We start from the raw sequence: 6,438 nt of genomic DNA, 5'->3' as shown, positions 1-6,438 counted from the left end.
ATCCCTCACAACTGCCCTGATATCATCCTTTATTAACAGAGATACCCCACCTCCTTTCCCTTCTTGTCTATCTTTCTGAATCGTCAGATACCCCTGCATGTTTAATTCCCAGTCTTGGCCACCCTGCAACCATGTTTCTGTAATGGCCACCAAATCATACCCATTTGTAATGATTTGTGCCATCAACTCATTTACTTTATTTCGAATGCTGCATGCATTTAGGTAGAGTGTTTTCATCCTAGTTTTTAAACCATGATTTTTAGTTTTGACCCCTCCTGCAGCCCCTTTATATTCAGTGGCCCTTTTTGTTTTTTGCCTTGGGTTTCTCTGCCCTCCACTTTTACTCATCTCCTTTCTGTCTTTTGCTTTTGTCTCCTTTTTGTTTCCCTCTGTCTCCCTGCATTGGTTCCTATCCCCCTGCCATATTAGTTTAACTCCTCCCCAACAGCACTAGCAAACACTCCCCCTCGGACATTGGTTCCGGTCCTGCCCAGGTGCAGACCGTCCGTTTTGTACTGGTCCCATCTCCCCCAGAACCTGTTCCAATGCCCCAGGAATTTGAATCCCTCCCTGCTGCACCACTGCTCAAGCCACATATTCATCTGTGGTATCCTGCGATTCCTAGTCTGACTAGCATGTGGCACTGGTAGCAATCCCGAGATTACTACATGATTACGCATTCAATCCATTTGGAGTAAGCATCCACTACAACTAAAAACATCTCTCCGAGAAAGGGGCCAGCAAATCTACGTCAATCCTAGACCACGGTTTGGAGGGCCATGACCACAGATTCAATGGAGCCTCCCTTAGTGCATTGCTCAATTGTAAGCACTTGTTGCACTGGTGTATGCATGTCTCTAAGTCCGAGTCAATACCGGGCCACCAAACATGCGACCTGGCCATAGCCTTCATCATGGCTATTCCTGGGTGGGTATTGTGTTGATCACGTATAAACGTTTCCCTGCCTTTTTTTGGCAAGACCACGCGATCACCGCATAAGTGACAATCCGACTGGATGGACTTTTCATCTTTGCGTTGATGAAACGGCTTAATTTCTTCTTGCATTTCCCCGGAGGAACGGCCAACCAGCTCCCATTGAGAACGCAACTTTTTACAAGTGATAGCACAAGATCATGGCTGGTCCAGGTCCTGATCTAGCAAGCATTGACGGGTGAACCCTCGCTCTCAAAAGCATCCATGACCAGAAGCAAGTCTGCGGGCTGCGCCATTTCCACCCCGGTAGTGGGCAATGGTAGCCGACTGAGGGTATCAGCACAGTTCTCCATGCCTGGTCTGTGGCGGATAACATAGTCATAGGCGGACAATGTTAGTGCCCATCTTTGGATGCCGTACGAAGCATTGGTGTTTATACCTTTGCTTTCTGAAAACTGCAAAATAAGCAGTTTGTGATTGGTTTTAAGCTCAAGCCGAAGTCCAAATAGGTATTGGTGCATTTTCTTAACCCCATATACACATGCTAACGCCTCTTTTTCGACCATACTGTTGGCTCTTTCAGCCTTAGACAGACTTCTAGATGCGTATGCAACCGGTTGAAGTTTGCCCAATACATTGGTTTGCTGTAACACACAGCCGACCCCGTACGAAGATGCATCACAAGCTAGCACTAATTGTTTACACGGGTCATACAGTACAAGCAACTTATTCGAACAAAGTAGGTTTCTGGCCTTCTCAAAGGCTGTCTCTTGAGATTTACCCCAAACCTAGTCATCACCCTTACGTAGCAACATGTGCAACGGTTCCAGCAAAGTGCTTAATCCAGGTAGAAAGTTACCAAAATAGTTGAGGATCCCAGGAATGAACATAGCTCCGTCACATTGTGTGGTCTGGGTGCATTCTTGATGGCCTCTGTCTTGGAGTCCATGTGTCTGATGCCGTCTGCCGCAATCTTTCTCCCAAAAATTCAACCTCTGGTGCCAGAAAAACACACTTGGAGCATTTCAGCCTGAGTCCCACTCTGTCTAGTCAACTTAGAACTTCTTCCAGGTTGTGCAGGTGTTCGGTGGTGTCACGACCGGTGATCAGGATGTCGTCTTGAAACACAACGGTGCGCGGAACCGATTTCAGCAGACTCTCCATGTTCCTCTGGAAGATGGCAGCAGCCAAACGAATCCCAAAAGGGCACCTTTTGTGCGTGTTGATGCACGTCAATCTTTTCAAAGAGTCAGCCAGTTCCTGTGTCATGTAGGCAGAGGTTAGGTCCAACTTGGTGAATGACTCTCTCCCCTCCCCCCCCCCCCCCGTTAACATTGTGAACAGGTCATCCGCCTTGGGTAGCGGGTATTGGTCTTGCAACAAGACTCGTTTGATCGTTACCTTGTAGTCTCTGCAGATTCTGACCGTGCCATCGCTTTTCAACACTGGAACAATCGGACTGGCCCACGCGTTGAACTCGACTGGTGATATGATTCCCTCTCGTTGAAGTCTGTCCAGTTCGATCTCGACTTTCTCCCTCATCATATATGGAACCGCTCAAGCCTTGTGATGAACGGGCCTTACATCGAGGACTAGATGAATCTGCACTTTGGCGCCTGTGAAGTTGCGATGCCTGGTTCAAATAGCGACGGAAACTTGCTCAGCACTTGGGTGCACGAGGCATCCTCCACTGAAGATAGTGCTTTGATGTCGTCCCAGTTCCATCGAATCTTTCCCAGCCAGCTTCTGCAGAATAGCATTGAGCCATTGCCCGGTACAATCCACAGTGATAAATCATGCACAGCTCCATCGTACGATACCTTAACTGCCGCACTGCCAATGACTGGTATGAGCTCTTTAGTGTAGGTACGCAGCTTTGTCTGAATTGGGCTCAGTTTGGGCCTTTGTGCCACATAGTTGCCCCACAGTTTCACAAAAGCCTTCTGGCTCATAATTGATTGACTCGCCCCCATGTCCAACTCCATTGATACCGGAATACCGTTCAATTTGACTTTCAGCATGATAGGAAGGCTCTTGGTGGTGAAGGTGTGTACCCCATACACTTCTTCCTCGGGTTGAGTTGCCTCTCTTGTTTGTTCTGCGTGATCCACGCTGGATCGATCATCCTCTGCCGACTCTGCCACGTGGTGAGTCGCAGCACTCTTGCACATTCGCTGGAGGTGCCCCATTGTTTCGCAGCCTTTGCACACGTTGTGCTTGAATCGACATTGATGGGCTCGATGATTACACCCGCAGCGCCAACATGCTGCTAATGGATTTGCATTCATGCCCGATGGCAGACTCTGAGTCATCCTAGGTCTTGCAGCTGCAGACGTATAGGCCCTGCCACATGCAGTTCTGCCTGCTAGCGACATTATTTGATGCATAGTACTTGCCAGTGAGCTTCGATGCTGGGAAGATATCTGTCTGGTATTATCGCTCGTGGCTATGAATGCCTGGGCTGTCGTGATGGCCTTGCTCAGGTCGAGGGATTCGGCGGACAGCAGCTTACGAAGAATGACCTCGATGCCAAGCACAAAAAAGTCCCGCCGCATTTCCCCCAAAAATCCAGCAAATTCACAAGTTCCCGCAAGGCGTCTCAGGTGGGCGACATAACTCGTCACGTCCTGACCCTCGGAGCAGTGGTGCATGTAGAAGCGATACCTGGCCATTAAGACACTCTCCTTCGGCTTGAGGTGGTTCCGAACCACAACTCTCCACTGGTTTCTCTGATGCTAGCAGATTCTTGATGAGGCCGTATATTGTGGACCCACACACATGGTGAGGAGAATCGTCCTGCGCTTGATCGCTTTATCGTCCCTGTTATATATGCATACAAAGATATACTCTCTGTGTAGTCACTGTATAGTTGCATAAGATGGAGACTGGTGTACCGGAGGTACCATCAACAAGGCTCACACAGTATACACTATGTTGGCACCACCAGAAGGCGCAACTGATGGAGGCCCAGGGTTCACCTGTACACCACAGGTACCCAGGTATAAAAGGGAGTCCACCATGTGGTATCCTCACTCTGGAGTTATATTAAATGGACTAAGGTCACAACAGTTCAAGTACAATACTTTGCCTCATGGAATCATTGTCAGAGCATCTAAAGACATAACAATTGGCAACGAGATTACGGACTTTCACATGAAAATGGCTAACTTTGGTACGTTGCAGCAGTTCGCCGGTGGTGATGATTGGGATGCCTTTGTGGAGAGGCTCGACCATTTCTTCACAGCAAACGACCTGGCAGGCGATAATCCGGCCACACTGGCTGATAAGCGCAGAGCTATCCGGCTAACCAGTTATGGGCCCACCGTCTATGGCCTCGTCAGGGACTTGCTGGCACCAGCGAAGACAACGACCAAGACGTACGAGGAGCTTGTACCCTGATCGAGGAGCAACTCAAGCCCAAAGAGAGCATCCTCACAGCCAGACCCCGGTTTTATACCCACCGACGACCCGAAGGCCAGGAAATCACGAAATATGCTGCAGACCTCAGGAGGCTGGCAGCACCGTGTGATTTCGGCGACCACCTCACCGAAGCGCTGCGGGATATCTTTGTCATCAGAATCAGCCACGAGGGCCTTCTTCACAGGCTACTGTCTGCGGATACCACAGTCACACTGCAGAAGGCCATCTCCGTGAGCCAGGCATTCATGACCTCGACCTGCGGCTCTAGGTGGATGACTCATCCTCAGGACACAAACCCAGCAAGTACTGTATGCAGACTGGCGCCTTTTAGAAGCAGGACTATAGAACGTGAATCTCCTCAGGGGAGAGAGAACAGGCCCCCGAGTCCCTTAACTCTGAGTCCGCAGAGGGGGGCTAATCGGTTAGCACTATGCTGGTGCTGCGGAGGGAATCACCGGGCTTACCAGTGCCATTTTAAGGACTATCTGTGCAAAGGGTGCAGCACAAAGAGCCACCTCCAGTGAACGTGTAAAAGAAATAAGACTCACCGTATTGATGAAGAGTCTGCAGAGGGCTATGTGAATCCAGCGCGGATTATGAAGCGATAGTCAGGGAGGCAGCTCAGCCCCACGATGAGGTGTACGGAATGTTTACCTGCACCACAGAATGTTCCCCGTTGAGAATGGAAGTCGAGATAAACGGCGCTCCAGTCTTCATGGAGGTGGACACGGGGGCGAGCCAGTCAGTAATGAATCAAGAAGCCTTTGCGAGGCTATGGGACAATCTAGCTGAACGACCCAAGTTGATCCCGGTTCAGGCAAAGCTGCACACCTATACCAATGAACTCATCCCAGTCATTGGTAGTGTGGATGTAAAAGTACTCCATGATGGCGCGGTGCACAAGTTACCTCTGTGGATTGTTGCAGGTGATGGACCAACGCTACTCGGAAGAAGGTGGATGGAGAAGATCCATTGGAGTTGGGAAGATTTCATCCCTCCGGCAATTGACGTCCTCCGTGCTCAGAGGCAAAGCAAGCCCTCACCTGAGGTTGGATCGACACCAGAGAGCAGACCATCACAGCACCCGAGGCACAGACCGCTCAGCACTATTGCGTGGAGATGTTCCAGCTGAGACGACCTGAACGCACCTTCCAGGCTCCAGTGGCAGGACTCCGAAGGAAGAAAATCGAATCCAAAGGCGACTTCCCAGCTTCGGTGGCAGAACCCGGGGAGAAGAGGATCACTGCCGCCGACATCGTGGATGGAAGAAAGATGGAGCCCAAACCACGAGGTGAAGTGCTGAAGGAAAAGATGGCGGCAGCCAGATCACGAGGTGCAGCGCTGATGGAGCAACACGTGGCACCAAGCGATGAAGAGGATTGGGGTAAAGATACAAGGCTCTCTTAAAGGAGGCCAGCAACGCACCACATTTAAAGGGACAGTCCCACACTCTCACACACTGTAATAACAACTGTGAGCTAAATGTAAAGCTTGTAATTAATGATCAGAGTTTTATACATATACTAAGCACAGAAAAGTCAGGCGATTGCGATCGGAGCTACAGTTTATCTACAATAAGCAATGAAATGTTGTGCGATGCAGAATTTCAACTGTATTCTGATTATGTAGCGGGCAAACACCCATCAGAAGCACACAGGTCCAGCGGGCTACCCGATGCTGTAGCCTGCGCCCTTGGGACCAGGGTGATGCACCATGGAGTGTGGCCACAAGCAGCTAAAATAGACAAGCTGCAGAGCAAATGAACTTAGGATGGCAACGGCTCCTCCGAACAGGACCTGGACCAGCCAGGATTCCAAACTAGAGAGTGCTCACAACGGTGCCCTCAAGGAAAGCAAGTCAGCAGTCTCCTGCGAACTGCTAGACAAGACGAGGCAGCCCCACCGTCACTTAGACGAAACACTCACTCGCTCAGACCGCTTCCCAGGGAGCAGCAGCGACACAGTGCAAACGAAAAGGACAGAGAGGTCACAGACACATCAGCTGTCTTTGGGCCTGCCCGACACGAGGAGTAACGGCAAGAACCCTGAGCTCCAGCAACTCGAGCAAAATGAGCTCACCTCGACC

The sequence above is a fragment of the Pristiophorus japonicus genome, chromosome 9 (genome assembly GCF_044704955.1).
Source record: "Pristiophorus japonicus isolate sPriJap1 chromosome 9, sPriJap1.hap1, whole genome shotgun sequence".
Taxonomy (NCBI): Eukaryota; Metazoa; Chordata; class Chondrichthyes; family Pristiophoridae; genus Pristiophorus; species Pristiophorus japonicus.
The sequence above is the reverse complement of the archived record's forward strand: the minus strand, read 5'-3'. Positions refer to the sequence as shown.